The sequence below is a fragment of the Eufriesea mexicana genome, unplaced genomic scaffold, assembly GCF_001483705.2.
Source record: "Eufriesea mexicana isolate 0111107269 unplaced genomic scaffold, ASM148370v2 scaffold415, whole genome shotgun sequence".
NCBI lineage: Eukaryota > Metazoa > Arthropoda > Insecta > Hymenoptera > Apidae > Eufriesea > Eufriesea mexicana.
This window is the reverse complement of record NW_016908639.1, coordinates 523894-544708: the sequence shown is the minus strand read 5'-3', so window position 1 is coordinate 544708 and position 20815 is coordinate 523894.

Sequence of the window (20815 nt, the reverse complement as noted above, 5' to 3'; positions counted from 1 at the left end):
AAATATATAATTTTCATTAGACAATATTAAATATTAAAATGTACATATGTACACTATATATAACCATAAAAATATTCCCTATGACCGATTAAACCAATTACCACTCAACTTCACGGTTAAAAAACAATTCTCGATCCAACGAATAATTTGCAAATTCCCCCAGTGAATCATTGAATATTCACCGTGATGTTGTCCCAATTTCCCATAGTTCGTGGGCTGATATAAACGACGGATTACAGTGTACGGACAATTTCACTGAAACACCTGCTACTACGCTAGAGGGCCAGGAGTTTCGGCCTGGGTCGCCGGCTCCCTGACTATATTACCCCCGTGTATCATTTTTATAAAGCGATATTTCCACGTGCCTGCGTGGAAATCACTTCTCTGGCCAAGATATATGCCCGGCCGTACACGGAACGCTACTCTGTTTTATTGATACTTGTTTCGCCGCGTCCAATTCAGCGAGCATAATCCGTATCTAGCGTATCGGCCAACCGCTTCTCCGGAATTGAAACGTCAGCTGAGGATGAGGTCAGAAATTTGTGCTCAGGCGTTTGCATGATTCCGAGGAGGATCCGTGAATATTTTTATCGGAATAGGAGCTTTCGAATACCTGAACGAATCGTTGGAAAATATACTCCTGACTATGGCAGTTTAATCGAGTCGAATCTCGAAAATCGTGTTCTGAATAATAAAAGGATTGCGAATTATGTTATTTTATAGGATAGTACGAAGAGAATTTTATGGTTGAATGATGCATCTCTTTTAAAGATTTTTATGGAGACTATTTGGTATTTTATACGATTATTCAAAATTTTCTAGGGTTATTATATTATAACTAATTATTAATAAAATTAGGCTTCGAAGATTATGTCAGTTTAGGTGGCAAATTTTATGGTGGAATGCATGGATATCGAGGCTTTAATTTGCATAATATTTATCTCGAAAATAAATCTCTATTGGTAATAACGAGTCGCTTATTAGCCAATGCTAATCTCAACCTAGAAAATGCTAAAAGGTATCCTAACTTTCATCTCAAGCACCTATGAATATCTCGTCCAACGAGATTCAAATGAGAAAAAGAAAGCAAACACACGAGTGACGAAGCAGATCGAACATTAATATTCACGGTCGACGAATAAATCAGATGATTCATCTCGTTGAACCAAGTACTCACAACCAAACCTCTCACCTATCTTCCAACCGCTAAGCATCAACCCTCCCCTCTTAAAAAGATTAAAAAAGAAAAATACAAAACTCGAAACTATACCTTCTCTACCTCACCTCCATCTCAAAAATCCGCCAAATCACACCGAATCATTTCTTGGACACCTCTCAGCTATTTTTCGAACCCAGTCTATAATCCCACATAGTCTATAAAGCCTCGATCACACGATTGTATATGTTACAAGAGACAGATGCTGGTCCAACTCGTTCAACGTCCAACTTCCTACTTCTCTCTCCCTCTCCACGAGTATCTCTCACCAACCAGCCTACCAAACCTCCCACCAAACCTCTCACCAATCGCCCAATCAACAAGCTTTCCCACCATAAAAACCCAAGAGAAAAACTGAAAGAAGGATTACAAAAGCTGCTAGAGTTCTCTGATTTAATAAATCACGCGCAGCAGCGTTGCTTTTATAATTCTTTATTACACGTGTTAGCGGTACAACGGTTCTCTGGTCACTGGTCTCGGGTCTCAGCTGTTACGTTACAGCGAGTCGGAAAAACCAAAAAACAACCGAAACGCCAACTGTCCACTAGACGTCATACCTATATCTAGATATACGGACTCCAACACACAAGTATTGTGTGCGATTTTGGCTAGAGCTCTATACCGGCTTCGCGAGAGAAGTGTTACAATACTTTCTAGGGTTACCGCTGCAGAGGAACGCGTGTGTAAGTAGGTGTTGGTCACGAGGCTTGTAAAAACCCTGCCCTCACCGTTAAAGGATCATTGGACAAGACCCCAACACACAGACAACGATTCGTAGTTATCATCTTAACCCTTTAACTACCACGAAATCACATGTTTCCCTCAGGACGTCACGGGTGTACACCGCTAGATGCAATATCCGTTCCAATATATTTTTGATGCTCTAATACAAATTTTCAATTGTTTAATTTTTTACTTCGAAGTATCTTCCAATTAGCGGTTATATTCAAAATGCACTAACTGTCAATTTTCATTCAATGTAGTTCAATGTAGCTCGATGTAGTTCAAGCGCTCCGGTCAGCAATGATCACAGTGGCGCTTACATCACAGGAGAAACCGTGGCTGGTCATATATGACCAACGTGGCAGTCAAAGTGTTAACAAAAGCAAACCTTCTTTACCTCTCTATCTCGAGGATCCTCGGAGTCTCTGACGAATCACCTCCTCCTCGACGACTCTGCTCACCACTCCCGATCCCGGGCCCAAAATCGCGGAATCGCAGGACACGACCAGGTGGAACGGAAGCCAGGCGAGAGTTGGCCAAAAGAAGAAATCCGCGGCCGGGAACGAGACACGTGCGCATGGCCGCGATGCTCTGGCCATATAAAGGCGTCACCAACGAGGATGTCAACACGCGGCCGTACGTGGGCGTCAGCCTCCGGATAGAGCAGAGACGGTGAACGAGAGACGCGTCGAAAACGGGATTCCCGAGCCGAAAAATCGAAACGTTCACGGGGAATGTGGAAGAGGCGTCTATCTCCTCGAGTCGTCTTTTTCGCGGAAATCCACGACGGAAGACGTGCTTCCTATGGAGGCTGTGAAAGGCTTCCAGGGCTGGAGATGCTCGGCGAGGCTTGAAAAGGCGACGGCTTTATTTTGGCAGGGACCTCCCGGGAATTGTGCATCTTTCGGGTAGGTGGAATTGATTTTTGTTTCGGAATTCGTGCAAGGGGATTGGCAATTGCCTGCTTTTGCTGCTGATTGCTTTGGCTCCCTTCCTTTGACCGCTTCCTTTTGTCTGCAGACGTGTCTTTGAGTAGTTTAATCTTGACTTAGTCTGTAGTCTGTCACTGCAGTTTTTAGGTTATTTGTTGGTTCTGTTTTGTGTTCGTTAAGGTAGATTTTACGGGGAATGAATGAAGTCTGTGCAATTTGAATGTTACTTCAGTGGGAAAATTAAAGTAGGATGAAAGCTTTGGTTAAACGAGTTTGAAGTTGTTTGTTGGATATTAAAATGATCAAGGGGGGTGTTCGAATTTGTAAATTTCTGTGCTCGTCTTAATAATTTAATATTTCGTGAGTCTACGATTCAGCAAGAAATTTCAACAGAGTTGCGAAGACAAACATCCCAGAATGGTAAACTACCAGTCCAAATTACACCATCCCGACCTAATCCCGATTCAACATATCGTTAATTCCAAATTCCCAGGAGATAATAAAAACAACCTGATACTAACCAATTTATCCTAACAAATATTATCTCAACGATCAAATCCCATGCGAATATCAACCCTCTGTGGTAAATACCTCGTCCAACTGCATTCCTCGAGTTCAATTGTACCTTTTCCTATGAAAATAGAAAATACATTATTTAAAATAATTTCTCCTTCTATTACATAACGTTTGAGAATATTCCACACGGACAAAAATATAAAAATCCAAATATTCAAGCAATCGAAAATGCATGGATTCAAAGATCCAAAGATTTAAATGTCCAAAGACCCAAAAGTCCAAAAACTCCAAAATCCATGGACCAAAAATCCAAAGATCCAAAGGTTTAAATATTCAAAAATTTAAGGATTTAATAATCCAAAGGTCCTAAGATTTGAAGTTCCAGAAATCCAAAGATCCAAAGGTTTAAACATCTAAAAATCCAAAGCTTTAAACATCCAAAAATTCAAAGGTTCAATGACTTAAAAACCCTAAAACTTGGAGATCTAAAAATCCAAGGGTCCAATGATTTAACAACCATAAAGTTTGAAGATCCAAAAATCCAAAGGTCCAAACATTTAAAGACCCAAAAATCTCAGGATTCACATACCCAAAGATCCGAAGATTTAAAAATTCAAGAATCCAAGGATTAAAAATCCAAAGATCCAAAGACTCAACAATCCAAGGATTCAAAATCCAACGATCCGAAGATCCAAAGCCTCAACAATCCAAGGATCCAAAAATCCAAAGATCCGAAGATCCAAAGACTCAACAATCCAAGGGTCCAAAGGTCCGAAGATCCAAGGACTCAACAATCCAAGGATCCAAAAATCTAAAAATCCAGAGATCCATATATCTCCATGTCCAAAAATCCAAAGATCCAGCGATCCAAATATCTCCATATCCAAAAATCTAAAGATCCAAGGATTCATATATCTCCATATCCAAAAATCCAAAGATCCAGGGATCCAAATATCTCCATATCCAAAGATCTAGAGATCCAAATATCTCCACATCCAAAAATCCAAAGATTCAAGGATCCAAGAATCCAAAAACCCAGCGCGCACCGATATTTGTACCATTTTTTTACACCTGAACGTCAATCTCGATTCCCGAATCCTCATAGGCCGAAAATCCGGCTTAATCCGATGCAAACCTCGACTCGTTTGCGACAATAATCCTGTGGCGTTATGAGCTATCCAGCATTGTGTGCGATCAAAGCGGATCGACGTTTTCGTTGCCGATGATAATGGTCGGTTGGCAAACGACCCGAGGGCTGGCCGTGTATCGAGTAAATATTGCATCGTGGCGCTGTATACACCTCGATCAAGACGATTTCGACTGCCTTTGAGCCGCTATCGATCCGAACAGGTCCACCGGCTTCATCGCAGATGCGATCTGCGAAACGAAAGATCCGCGCGCTCGCTGGACCACGAATGCTGACGAGAAGGATAGGAGTACAGAGGCAGAGAGACAGAGATGAATGGTGGAGAAAACGCGAAAGTGGAATAGCACGAGAGGTAGTAATGGGGAAAAAGAAGAATAGGTGTGGAAGAGGAAGTGGATGGAATGATGGAGGAGAAGGTGTGAGGGAAATTGTGGAAATAAAATGGAGGAATAGTAGGTCAGGTGTAGCGACACAATTATGGATGGATGCTAAGATCAATTTTTAAGTACAGCATGTATGAATTCTAATTTCTCCTCCGGTATGAAAATAAAATAAAAAGGAGACTGTAGAAATAAAATGGAGATATCATGGGTCACAAGTATCGATACCGATCTATGGATCCTAAGGTCAATTTTTAAACAGAGAATTCTTCAATTTTTAAAGCGTACGAACAACAAGGCGAGGAAGAAGGATTCAAGAAAAACTGTGAAAATAGAATGGAAGATCGATAGATCACATATATTAGCATAATTACGAACGAATTCTGTAATTCACTTTTAAATATGCTCTCGGACTTCAGGGTCGAATGAACACCATCAAAATTATCAAATTTTAAATTATTGTAATCAAAAGCTAGGCAAACTCTTGTACTGCGCAGAATCCAAAAGAGACTGCAGAAATAAGACCAAAAAATAGAGACCAAATGATCAAATTTTGGATCCAGGAAATAATAAATTCATGGACTCCAAGATCGTCTAACCTAACCTAACAAACTCGAGTCAAGCTTCATCTGGTATTACCAATTGAAACAATCTCTCGCCAATAACAAGCACAGCGCAACAGAAACACCACGAGCAACTCTAATCGCGTTGAAACAACCAGACAAGTACGCGGACCCACGAGGACACCCCGGCAAAGGTGCAAACAACGGACACCTGTAAAAACCAGTCACCCGAGAGATATACCACGGACTGGGAAGAAAACTCGTGACAAGAACGGCAAACGAATCGTACGAAAAACATCCGGCAAGTCTCGGGACGCGTCTACGAACGAAATGGATGATACGGTCCGAGAAAACGCGGAAAACGGACGCGGGGAAAAAGCGGCGCGTGAAACGTAGCAAGGGTGGCGTGATAAAGAGCGCAAGAAGAGCGCATCAGCGGCCGAGGACGCACCAGGACCGGAAGTGCACTCTCGACGTGATAAGTCGCTGCACGCATTACGGGCCATTAGGTTCGCGGTTCGCGCCACGTTGCCATGACCAGTCATGCTGGTCCTAAAGGGGTGTCATAGGTATTTAACACCTTAACATGGAATGACGTCTGGGAGACGTCATTCATTTCATGTGCCAGCGTAGACTTTGACGTCTGCGAGACGTCAAGAACTGTCTTTGGCGAACATCGCGCAGTATATTATGAGATTCTCTAACTGTTTTGTTTAACCACTTGCAGTGGCAAGAAATTAACAAATGCGTGTGCTAGAACGGTCCAGTGTTTCTGTAACAATTGCCTAACCACGTGTACACCACGTCGTTGACGATTCTGTGACAAAAGCATTATGACGTGTGTGACACGTCTTTCCAGCGCAAGTGGTTAAAATGCTTTCCCCCTATCAACAGTACCGATGAACAAAATCGCATCGACAAACCAGAAAGCAAAGCACAATGAAAACGGTAGTCAGTATAGCATTCGTACGCCGAACGCCATAGTACATATTTGATTTTAGTAAAGATTAGAAATAGTCCACCCAAGTCAGTCTATCAGTTCAGTTTAAGACAGTCCATCAGTCAGTCGAAGAATGTTCAAAATCGAAGAGTTTTCAGTCAAAGACAGTGTGTCAAGGTCTAAAGTTAGTTTATAAGAATCAGTTTAGCACTAGGTTTACGGATGCTATCTGTATACCTGTTCCTACATATTGACACCTGTCAAATTAACAAGTAAAGGAAACCACGTGTCTTCTTTATTTAAAAACAATTACAATATTAACAGTCTTAATATAAGTTAATTAAATCTGTTAAGAAAGACAAAAAGACCGTGCCCATAGCGAATCTCTCTTGTTTCATACCCAGCCACCGCCATTCTATGTACAGGCTAATTTTATTCTATTAAATAGCCAACAATACTATCTTAAATCAATCCTCCCAAAATCCGATCCTACATACAAGCCGAGGGTTTACCGAGGACTTGAAAATCCTCGAACCTCCTTGAATGTGGAATCCATCTAGTGGCGAGGGTAAGAATGACACCCGTGTTTCATCAGTGTTTCATAACTCGTGCACACTCATACCACCACCTGGGCTAGACCCTAGTGAAAGTATATAAATCATCAGAAAACATACAAAGGGCATACCAATTCCAAATTTGTCTAAACTCCCACCATCACAAACTAGCGAATTCCATACACAGTCCAAATAGACGTACACCACTGATAGAAAGACACGTAACCACCACTCACACGCTATACTATTAATCAACCACCCGAATCCATAAAATACAAATATACAGAAACACGAGATAGAACTCACAATCAGTCAGAACCACAGCATGTAGTCAAACGCGCTACAGTCAATCAAACATATTCACTCTCTGTATTTTGGTGAAATAGAAAGCTAGGAAACCTAGGCAAGTGAACTAGCCTATGTTTCCAACAGGACGTAGGCACTGTCCGATTAATTCTTCCTTCCTTCATAGGAAAGTCGGAGAAAACACTGATCGAGTAGCGCGGGCGTTTTTAGGCACAACTGACAGAGTAGAGCGTGAGACCAGGGATGATTGAAGAGACCGTACGATCAAGTAGAAGTAAGATTCGAGTATAGCATCGATTACGCTTCGAGAATTCCGAATCTCGCGGCAGCAGGCAGAAAGCGCGACGCGATATTTCACGGGACTATTGAAGCGCGTTTTACTTTTCGCCTATAATAACTCAAAGAAAAGGGCACGCGCTATCTCCCACCCTGCATACATCGTAGCGGCATAAAAATCCAAGGATTTATTACGCCCATAAAATGGCAGAAAAATGTGGACCCGCCCTGAAGCTGATGCATCCGACGCAAAATTTCCGGACAAAGAGCTTTGCCTACCTCCCCGTGAACACTCCACGGAATTAATTCCTTTCTTCTGATACCTACGTCAACCGAGCCAGGGAAGAGGCGATTCTTCATTCGATCATACCCATTTTCTGCGTAGAAGCTCCTTTGTAGACGACTACGAGTCGAAATACGAACCCTGCGACAGTCTACCTTTCACCGATACTCTGTGGATACCTCGTTCTATCGTAGATGTCAGCCAAACCCAGGAAGATGCATTTTGTCTTCCTTCCAATCCATTTCACTTGTTCTACTTTGACGACGAAAGCTCGTTCCTCGAGTAGAAAGTCTTTTAAAAAAATGAGTAATCGGAATCCAGGTTGTGAAGAAGTCTCTGCTTTTTAAAGAAGGAATTTCTTCGTTCTAACTACGCGGATGCAAGGAAACGTGCCTGTCGTCATCGACGACCATTCGAGTCCAGCTAACAATGCTAACACCCGAAAGAATCAACAACGGAAGAGAGAAGTTTCTATTTATCCCACTCTAAAATATTTCGATCGGACTAATAACTGCAACTGGAAGAGGGAATCGACCACGTCGCGGCGTGTTTGCCTGGAATTTCCCAATCGATCCTCCAGCCACGTCCGCCATTGTTCCCTAACTACCCACTGCGATGGAAACTAAATTAAACTGCAGAAACGTCCAACTGCGTCGGGGAAAATTTCAGAAGAGAACAACGGAATATGAACAGAATTCGTGTTCTACTGAGAGAAGGTAGCCTGGACATAGACAGTGTCCCCTGCGTTGCTTAATGCTTGAGAATATTTATGAAAAAAGAGATCCCTAGGTTTGAATCATACCTATCGAATTGCCAGGTGTCAACAAATACTTCTGTCAAGTTTTAACTCGATATTCCCATAATTGACATAACTGGAGAGCTTTGTTCATTTGCATATGCTAGCTCTGCATTAGAGTTAGTCCTACTTGCCATTCCCGATCTCCATTTTCTCTCTTTCTTTCTTCTTTTTCGCGTAATAAGATGGTAACCTATATTTTGAATCATAATTAATATCTGAAATCGAATTGAACAGAAATATCTGTATGAAGAGCCACATAAAGCAGCAAACAGTTGCTACAACTCGTCCAAGCGAACAAACTGTTCAAGATATACACGTTACTCAAAGAACCGTGGCCGCGTTCAGAGAACTTCGCTTTCGACTCTTCGCGCCATTTAGACGTCCCGACGAGACTTGTTGCGCACAAAATGGCCGACTTCGCGAAGACACGAGAATGCACTTCCGCTGACTCATTCCTCCTCGTTCTATTTGCACCTCAGTCTGCTGAAAGATACCTACTCGTTAGAGTTAACTAATCCCGAAAGAATTTCAGCTATTTCGTTCATTATACTACCCAAAATCTTGCATGAATTCGAGAAAAACGGATTAACATACATCAAGAAGTTAAGTCTAAAGGAATCGGTAGCTTCTAAAGGCAGCACGTCCATTCTGCTGCTTTATTTATCAAAGCCTGAACAATATAGAGCTTCTGGCTATTTAACTATGCAGCAGAAATGCAAGAACAAGTGCTTCTACCGATAACAAACGAATAATATCGAAGGAAATGCAAAATTTTAATGAAAATAAGAAATGAAATGATCCATACGTGTATACCCGGTGCTTAGAGTGTCAATTTTTAGATATTTGCGATGAAATTGCGCAGAACTGCTTGGCAGGAAGAACAATTGCGAGTTAAGAGTGCCAATCGATCATCGGGACATTTAAGTAGCCTCGAATTCGTCACAGGTGGATAGATAACCCTGTCGAAAGGAAGAAGAGAGCGAACCGTGATGGCGTCAGTGATTCAACGTCGGATGATGAACGACAGGGTGGCGCAAAAATGCAATTTGTCACCCCGGTGTGACCGGGAATAACTTCCGGTTTCCTCCTGCACGATGAAGAACATGATTGATTTTCACCGACTTCCTTCAGACGCTTGTAATTCCGATGATTGTATAATCAATGGCGGATCGCTGCCAGCTCTGCAAGGCTTCTCCTCCAATCGGTTCTGCTCCACTTTTAGCAGCCTGCTCTTTTGCTCGAACGTGGATCGTTCGAATGGAGTTGGAAACATGGAATCTTTTAAACCTTTCGTTAACCATTTTCACTCGAACGGAGACTCTCAGACTCGATACTTTGAAACTTAAACGTTTTAATGCCAGGCAGTGCGATTGTGCTGTTGGGATGCTATGTTGAGTCGTGTCATGGTGTTTAATTCAGGGATCGGTTCCAAGTCGACTGACTCATATGAAATTACTCAATTCCTCATTTAATTACTATTTTTTTCTTTTTACCTTTTTTTTCAATTTTGAATTTAAATTTGGTGAGCTGTCAATTACTATTTTTTTTCTTTTCACCTTCTTTCTTCAATTTTGAATTTAAATTTGGTCAGCTGTAAGTGAAATTCCGAATTCGAATCGCTGATCAAAGAATACTGTAACGTTAAAAATAAGGACAAAGGAGATTTCGAAGATGTCACGAAACTAATTTCCTTTCGAGATAATTTGATATCCCGAATGAGAATATTATCATCACTGTCGTTATTAAAATGGAAATATACAGAAACACATTCCGTAATCCTGGAAATTATAATTTAGATCTTCCGCATCCTCTTCCCAAAATTTCCAGACTCAGGCTTCAATTTAGAATTTAGCATAACATTTTTCATGCTCGTTATTATACGTACTGTTAACGTGAAATTCCGAAAAACTGCAGCTCAATTTTCTGCTTACGGCTGACACGAAATTCTGCGATTTTTAAGGTTCGCTGGATCAAAACGTGAAATTTATTCGCAGGGAATAAAAAAATTCGATTAAAACAAGGGAATATTTAAACAATGGAGGGCAGAGCCACGTAAAATGACAGAGATTGCGCTATCACTAGATCACTAGACATCACTAAAGAATCAAACAGGCGAAAGTACGTCTTAAACGCGAGAAGAGAGACTCTCGAGAGCCGCTGTCGCGAAGCTTTGGAACCTAATTTGTCACATCTGTCGCGAGGAACCAAAATGGCGTAGGGCGCGATTTAAATGTCCCTTGTCGACCACTAGTTCGATACATATTAATAATCGAACTGAGACAAAGTAAAAGAGAGAGAGAGAGAGAGAGAGAGAGAGAAATAAGATAAGAAATAGAAACAAAAAATAAATATGATAAACAAATAATAAAAATAAATAAATAAATAATATGCAGAAAAATAAAAATATGTAAATAAATAATTTACAGAAGAAGAAAACTAAATAAATAAATAAAAGATAGAAAGATGAAGATAAGGAAATAAATAAATAATAGATAAATAAAAATATATAAGTAAATAATAAGCAGAATAATAAAAACAGATAAATAAATAACACGCAGGAAAATAAAAATAAATAAATACGAGGAAGGAAATAAATACGCAGGCACGATATAAAATTGGAAACAAGTCGGTACAATTTTTCTGGCAACGATAACAAAGAACTATGGGGTACCGTTATACAAACAATCGATCTTTCAATGGTACGCATCTTCTCCCGTTGCATGGATATAATACGCGTTTATTTACACGTGTACCGGAATTCTATTTGCTTTTTCGAATACTCTATATTGTTCGGCGAACAATAGCGAGCGGGCCGAAATAGATTAAAAATTAATCCTACTGCATTGCCGGGAAATCTGGTTTGCTGATTAAGCTCATTGTCTCGAAACAAATCCTCCATCGAATCCAGATTTGTAAACGCGGGCATGAATATTTAAAATTTGGATGGAAGGCGAACCGAAACACGAGAATTTTTATTTCGCAAAAATAATTGGAGAAAGAGGGAGTTATTTTTAGCAAAACCAATTTTTTTTCCTTTTTTTGTTTGAGCTGGACGTTTCTTCGGAAAGATTTCTGTGTTATGGTAAAATACGGAGTGAGTCGCGTAATTTTCCCGTGATATGTGCACATTCCACGAAAAATGTTTTAAATGGGGTATCGAAGGAAATACACGATGATAAATGATATTTTGTACAATTTATTTACAAAATATCAATCATAAATTTTTTAAACAGTCTGTGAAATTTTCTGTGTCAATATTATTAATAATTCCATTGATAAAATTCTCTTCTTTTCTAGTTCTACAAAATATTTTAAAATGTCCAATTCGCATATAAATAATATATAATCATCTTTAATTCATACTACCATTCTTTTATCACATATTGGACCACATTTTTCATTCTTGTCCTCTTTTTATTCCAGTAAATTCTATTACCTATATTACGTGATGAAAGTGTACACAAGTTAATAATAAATAAAATTAATAAATTGTTCGCAATTATTTTGTCAAACGTTTACTTGTAGTTATTTATGTATTTGTAACTTTTATATAGTATTATATTATTAACATTATATTATTAATAATAAATACAATTACTAAATAAATAATAAATAAAATAAATTAATAAATTTTATTTATTACTAATAGTATAATATTAATAACATAATAATATAATAAAAATTATCCCATTTACAAATACATAAATAATTAAAACAAATATACATTTAAAAAAATAATTATGAACAAGTTACGTGACTCACCCTGTATATTAACGCCTCCACTTCTCAATATATAATAATTCAAGCATTTCAATATAATTATAACAATAAAAAATAATTTAATCTCAATCGTGGTCTATTTTTCAAAAAGAACTCTTTCACCTGTTCCTCTATATCGTACACGTATATATAGATATATTACACGCGTGTGAATATTGCAAATCAATTTCCACGTGATAAATCTCGAAGCAGGGCAGGAGCGAGTAAAAATGAAGAGAGAAATTCCATCATCGCGAAACGAGTAATATGATTAAAAAGATGGACGTAACGCGATTCATGATTAAGTTTAACACCGTGTCTAAATTATGGTAATCCTCTTTGGGGAAACAGGGTAAACAAAACTACGAGCTTTATAGTTTTATTACCAGCGTGTGCCTACCCGAACTAATCCACTCGCTACACTTTTCTTTAACCAGCTTCCTCGTTCCATGCTTCAGGCACGCCCCATCCCTTCTCCGATATGAATGTAAAATCTGCCGATAGTCAAATATCCATATCCAGAGCCCTAAACCGGCCTTAACCGTTTGTGGACCGAGCAGCGCGATCGCGCTGTTCAGATTACATATCGAGAAAACCCAGCACGTTTCGAGCGTTCTCGACAGCTGACGGTGCGTCACCTACTGTCGAAGTCGAAGCGCTGTCGCACCACTTGGCCATCCGTCGCCATATAAACGAAGCGCTATCGCGCCACATGGGATGACACCACATAAAATAGAAGCGCTATCGCGCTGCTTGGATAATCTGGTACCCGCTTAGAGGCAGCGCGGTCGCGCTACTTGGGATGCCTCGACAGTGTCTTTTCAAAACTCTCTGGGACTCAAACGGTTAAGACCCCGATAAAACATGTCTTCTAAACATGGCTGCTCTCCGAATTCGCGCGAACAGGCCCTCAGCCTGGGAATTTGATATCAGTATCGACCACCGAGAACGAAGTCACGAATATTACGGTTATTACGGGGGATTTATATGCATGTAGAGGGATGAAAGTCTGGTTAAATTAATCTACCGTGGATTATTAATCGAATTTTCATTGAACCCTTGCGCTGCGATTTAATTACGGAAAATTACATATTGCAAAGGTATTTAATTTTAATTAGACTGTATATTACGAAAATTACGTAAGTCTATGAAATTATCTACGTATGTATGTCTAATTTGCAACGTTTCGTTGGCGAACAGAAACTTTGGAAATTACAGATTAAATTGAGGTGGATTTTAGGTTAGGTTACGAAACACGCGTGTACAATTTAGAACGTCTCATTATTCTCGAAAAACAATAAAAATTGCAAACTACTGTATCGTTATATGACCATTTAGGTTAGGTTTAGGTTAGGTTACAAACCAGCCATCTAAAATTCGCAAAGTTTTGTCAGTCTCGCACAAACTAAACACCATAAATCATCTCGATCTACGCGAAGCTGTGAATTTAGGTTAGGTTACGAAACACGTGTTAAAAAATTTGCAAAATTAAATTAGTCTTTAAATAACTAACCAAAACTCGCAGCATACAATTAAATACCAGTCACTAACAATAACTAACCACGAATGGGGAACGATGGATAACTCAATATTAATAACTCAGTAGTGAGAACTGAGGACAAGAGACTATCATTATACCACGAACTTAACTCGAATCCTCGCGACTCGACGAAGACACAGGGAAATCGGCGGCCAGCCGGAAGTGACATATTCGCGGAGTTGCGGTGGGCCAGGCACGTAGGTAACCAATATTCAGGGTGTCCCGTTGGCATACCAAGGACTTTCGATCCGTGAGAACCGGGCTTAAAGCGCAATCACTCGCCCGTGGTGGCCGAGACTGGTGTCCTCGCTTCGGCGAGCACTTGGATGACCTTTCCTCGTCCTTAAAACGCCACCCAATTCCCGGTACCCCGGCGAAATCCTGCCACGCGGTATTCCAAATATTCGAAGCCGTTGAATTAATTAATGGACGGTTGCGTGGAGACCGCGTGGAAATTAGCGAACTCGAGCTAAGCAGTTAATTTGTCCTCCCGCTCCGTTCGTGTTTCGCGTTCCTCCTATAAACGCTTTTTGTCCCGCAGCGGATGAGTTTCCAAACTACGCCGTTTTAATCCCGCTTCGCGGCGGCGCCACCGTCGCACAATGGCGCCCGAATTCGCGTTGCTAACTGACGAACCGGACACTGGATTGTTGGAGGATTTTTTAGACGAGTACGAAATATTGGAAGATTTTTCGGAACACTAGTGGTACTTGTATTGGACAGTTTTATGATCCTGAATATTTTTTCTTTTTCACTTTTTCGTGTTTTGTCGAGAGTGATTAGGTTGGAGTGGAAAAGGCTCGAGGATTTGGATCAACGATTTTCAATCGGTATTTTGCTATACACTGTCACGGTACGTTGCGAGAATTTTTGAAATAAATGGGTGATATGTATTGATTTACCCCTAGATCTCTAGACCTTTTCTACACCTTTTAATTTAAAAGAAGAAATAGATAATTACCATTTTTATTTAATATTACTAATGTCACTATTATTCACAACTGAACCAGCTTTTTAGTAGCAAAACAAGTGTCTTAATTATTGCAATTGTATCATTTCTATTATTATTACTATTTTTAATTCAACAAAGAATGTACTAAATTTGTAATAAAAAATTCATCGACTCTTCATCAATTTTTATAAAATATTATATATAATTAATCTCCTTGTATGTAGAGATATATCCTTTGGTAACTGCAGAAGCAGAAATCAGGAGCTAAAATCAATCGTTTCCTATGAACGAAGAAACGTGCTTATATAAGCACAAATTTCCTCGAAATCTTTAATCGAATATCTCACGAATCATCGTTCCTCGAATGAAATAACGAGTTTGCGGAATACTCTTCACAGGCTGCGCCGAATTGGCGTAATTTCGAAATGAAGGGGATAAAAGGGGAGTTCCAAAGTCATCAGAGAAAGCGTCTCTGCTTTCAATCTCTCTTTACAAATACGATAAGTCTTGCAAATTCCATTTAGAGGCGCGTAGCGAAATGAGGTCCAGGTACGGTCTAAAGTTATCTACGAATCAGTATTCACGAACGAGGAACAGATAATCCCGGGAATACAGTTTTTTCCTCTTTCCCGTACACGAGATCCGTCTCGGAAAGCTGGTATATGAAATAATTTTCCAAATAGGATTAACTACGCGTGTAATTTTTATCGCAATTTTCCGCGCGGAAAGCGCAATTCCTCGTCACAAAGGTTTCTCTACGCGATTATCCAGTTCCCGGGAAATCCTTGCTGTATAACTGACTAGGTTAATGTGCCTTTAATTTTATCAAAGTCTAAAAATATCCACGGAATTAATCGGAAGATTTATGATATTCCTAAAATTCATTTCGACGAAATAAATACACGAATCTGCGAAATATGAGGTGTAAAAGATTTTGGAAATAGAAATCTACAGATATGGTACGTTAGGATCGAGGTGTCTACGAATTTTAGGACCCATAAAGAACCACAATTGACGAGTTTACGAGTAGACGCTCGGAGAGGCTTAAGACGGTGTGCCGCTTAACTCACTAGCGCCACCACGTCCCATATCTCCGATAAATGTAACATAACTGTCGTACCAATCGTTGAATCGTTCTCAAACTTTACTGATGTGATCTTGGATTCTTTTTCTTACTAGTTCCAGCCAATTAGGATGATTCGGCTATCCTAAACACCGAAATTCCTCATACCACAATAATTTACGAGTACTTCCATCTTCCACAGACAATTATCCTCTGACTTTCTCCGATTTAACCCTGCACCGTCAATGCCAACGAAAATACACGTTCATAGTCAACATCTACCATGATCTCGAAGCACAGACAGGCTTCTATTTCAAAACTAGGAAGTTCTCTGGTCCGAATTACATCTTTGAGTAAGCATTCGTGAGTACTTGCTGGAATATTAAGCGAATCGAGGAAACACAAAGAAGATTCTTCGAGGATGAAAGCGAAGGAAGAACCAGAAGACAGAGGGAAGGTGAAAAAGAAAGCATCGATCTCTCTCGCGCAGAGAAATGAAAGAAAAAGAAGCTATTAACCGGATACGCAAGAACACCGGTCCCGAATCGTGAAAGAGAGAGGATGGAAGGAAGGGAGAGGAAAACATGGGCACGATGGCAGCAAGTCGCCAATTAAGGTCCAGAAAGGCGAAAGGGGTAATTCTGGAAACTGGGACAGGCTGTAGCTCTTTTCCGAGCGGACACCCGGAGAAAAGTGGCGAAGGGAGAGAGTTGAACGTCTCGATGAGGGTTATTTCTCTCTTCTTCTGCTCCCTTTCAACCCTCTGTAATATGCTTTTTTCTTAAGTGCGACGGGACACGGCCGCAATATGCACTTCCCTCTTTGATGGAGGTAAGCACCTCTCGCGATATTAGTCGATCTTCGTGCGACTCGTTAAACGATTTCACCCTTCCTCATTTTTGCCCATTGTCTGCGGGTTTCAACAAGCTTAACGAGTCGGAAGAATATTCCTCGGAGGGGTGGAGGGTGCTAGAGCGAACTGTAAGATCGGTCTGACCTGAGGATGCGAGGTGAAGAGACTGTTCTGCTTGTGAAAATTTTGTTTAAGGGATGAAAGGCTATTTCAAGGGTCTGGGAAAAATGAGAGATATATTTTCCAGGCGAGAGAAGAACGCGAAATACTTGCGATAAATTGGAGGTGTGTGAAATTAAGTCGATTCGTGGAGAATATGCTAAAGAACTATTTATAAATTATTGATGAATTAGTTTAGAAAAATATGTAAACGATAATTTTCTAAAATTTTTATAGATGGATAAATAATTATTTAAAGGGTTTAAGAAAAATTCGAGACAAACTTTGAGGTTGCAAAAAGAAGATAAAATATTATTAAAAAATTGGAGATATTGAGGACTTCAAAAATAAACCTAATTAAAAGTTAGAAAATTGAAATTTGAAATCTTAAAATTCAATTCCTATAAATTATTGACAACTTATTTGTCAAATTATTGATAGAAATATATAAATAAGAACCTAGTAAATTAAATTTAATCCTTTGAACTCCCTTACTAATCCTAATTTGATATCAATTTCCTGCATAGCTAATTCGAAAAGTATTAGTCACACTGCAAACATTTAAATATATTACAAAAATAAATATTTAAAATTTATAAAATTTTCACACATAAAATAATTGAAATATTTTTCAAATAAAATACCTGGAATAATAGCGAGTCACTATTAAAAAGAATTGAAGAATGGCACGAATTATTTCTGAAGAAATAAAATTAATACCTGGTGACTAAATAAAATCGAGATGAGCAAAAGGGATGAAAAATCGAAAAATCAGTTTGCTGTCGAGGAACACGAGCTCAGGGCTTCCAAAATTGCGAAAGGAGCCCGAGAAACGACCGCACGTTCCTCGGTATCGATCACGCGGACGATATAGCGAGATCGTGGTTCGTATCTTAAAAATTCACCGACGCTGAAACCGTGCCGGCCGATAGCCATCGCGAACAAACTAGAAACACGGGGTTTTCGTCACGAAATTACCCCAGCACGTGACTCTATACCCTTCTCGCTCGCGTCAAACATGATTGATAAGAATACGCTATGCATCGGGGCGATTCGTCGATAATGCACCACCCCTGCGTGCTCTAAAGGCTGAAAAACGAAAGTTTCTTCCCCGATTGCTGTTAGGGCGATTATCTGACCGAGAAAAATTTTATAATCAATTTATATAACAGCAAAAAATTTATTTCAAAAATTTATTTATACCTGTTGTTGAATAAAAATGAAATTCTGATGGATTTTCAAATCTAAAATTTGGAATTTTTTTGAATAAAATTCAAGCAAAATTGGTCATTTAATTATTCAATAACTGTTCAATTATGATATCAGAGATTCGAATAATAAATTTTTTAAAGATAATAATACTTAATAATGACTCTATTTCTAAAATTCTTTTGTTGAATCCTTCTACAAATTTTAGCTCCAGAAAGCATTGTGAAATTAAAAATTTGGTTTCAAAAAAAAGAAATTGAAAGCATTTGAGAGTTTTCCTATACCTAATCTAGTTATACTAATTGTAAATCACCGCAATGGCGGTGGTAAAATATCAAAGTTTAATTTATCACAAGAATCGAATCAAAAGGCTTAGGATGTTAAGATGGTCAGTGATTGAAAATGACGTAATTCATCTTAAAGTATCCTAAAATTAATTTTCCGGAAGATGCAGGAGAAAATTCAGAAATTAGAAATGGCAAAGATCTGCAAGAATTCCTAAATTACAGTTGGGTGATCCTTTCCAGGCCAACGATGATCGCGAGGATATTATAGCGACTATTCGATCAAAGAAATAACGTAACGCAAATAGTTTGCCGGCAAACTGCAGATTGCATCGTGGAAATAATCGCTGTATATTAACCACCGAGTTTCAATGACCAAATATCCGGTGATTAACGGGGCAAATGGCACGGTTATCGCGGGTTTGCCAGCATTTCCCGCTGATCATGCATTGTTTAAATGTATCTCCACTGTGGTTTCATCAGGGACCAACGTTTTCATCGAAATATCAGACATCGAGTTCACGAGCTTGTCCAAATTCCGACAGCCTGCCTCATCAGCCCGTCCCAGAGGATCTGCTCTTCGTCACTCGTGAAGAAAAAGAAGAGAAAAATAGAAACTGGTCTGAGTATTTGGTCTAGCTTCGCAGAATTTAGCCTATATATCAGAGACTAACATATTCATCGAAATGTCAAGCAAGGATTTTATGAAGTTAATCAAGCTTCGACATCCTGCCTCATCAACCCATTCCAGGGGACCTACTCTTCGTCAGTCGAGAAGAAAAATAAGAGAAAAATAGAAACTGGTCTCGGGTACCTTTGCATAGTTTCATTAGGGACCAAAATATCAAGAATTGGCTTAGCAAAGTTATTCTGTTCATTATTCTACTTGGCCAAACTACCCTGAAAGTTTCACTGTTCGGTACCTAAGGAGATGAAAAAGAAGAAATAAGTATGCGCCTATATATCTTCATAGGACCTCGTCAAAAGTCGCCATTTGCATCGAGATATGACTCATCAAGTTCAAGAAATAGTTCAAAAGTAGATGGACTAACTCACCAACCGATCCTAAAGGATCTAAGCTACCCAAGAACGGAGAAAGGAAGAAATAAAAATTTACCTGCATGCCATTATCAAGTCTAGAGTAATGACAGTTTTCCTCAAAATATTAAGTAGCAACTCTACAAGATCATCTTCTTGATCTACAGTCTAAGATCAAAAGACTTACTCTTCACCATCCAACGAAACAAAGCATAATCATGATACCTACCCAAACTTCGTCACATAATTCAATCGTTCCCATCAAGATAAAATTAATCTAATTTCGTCAGTCTAACATTCTGACCTATCTCTAGTGACCAACTCTCCATCCCATCTATGATCAGAAGATTCATTCTACGTCATCCAATGAAACAAAGGATGATCTTCATACCTACCCAAACTTCCTCACACAATTCAATCGTTCGCATCAATTAAACTAGCAATAATTTCAATAAATTACCCAAATATCGCCAGCCTAACATCCCGACCTACCTCCAAGAACCCACTCCTCACCACCCAAGAAGAGAAATGCAAAGAACTAAGAACTCGTCCTCGCGTCTTCATAGAATCATCTGTAAAGAGCTCGCGAGAAGGCTGGGACGTTTTCTACGGCTTGGAAGGAAAATAATTTTCCTGTGGGCGACAAAGGGACTTCCGGTAGCCTCGAGAGGCGTTCGCGAACGCCGGGTATCGACTGGTCGTAACCGAGCCAGCTGAGAAACTGGCAAACTTCGCTTATCGCTGGCAGATAGCGCCTAGGAAGCGGTCGATTTTTTCTCGCCTCGCGAAACGACTCGGCCACGATTGGCCTCTATCTCGACAGCCTTTGTCTGCTCCATCTGACGCGTTACACATGCGGCGACGTCACGCGATCCATGGATTTCCGGTCTCTAAGCAGGCTAGGCCCTGGCAGCCGATCTCGAGGCTAGACTAATCGCCGAACGATGCCGACGACTGATTTCTTTCTGACCCACTGCACCTCTCTAAGGGAAAAGAACCACTCGCGAGTTTCGCTCCTGATCCAGGGATCGAGATTGTCGCTGTTATGACAGGGTGGGGGTAGGTCGGGTCACTCCAAGACAGAGATTCTGCGGACGATAGTCTGGCAGGTGTGGGAAGGGTTATTACGTTGTTAACAAGTGTCTGCATATAGGGTACGTATCTGATAGTCCGGGCAAAGTATTGTTGACTTTGTTATCGAAGATTGGGGGAAAAGCAAAGAAAATTTAGCGTGAAACTCGTCGATTAAAAATTAATAAATTAACAAATATATGCAACAGACATTTTTCTTACAGGGGCGTCATTTTCAATGCGTGTTCTGCA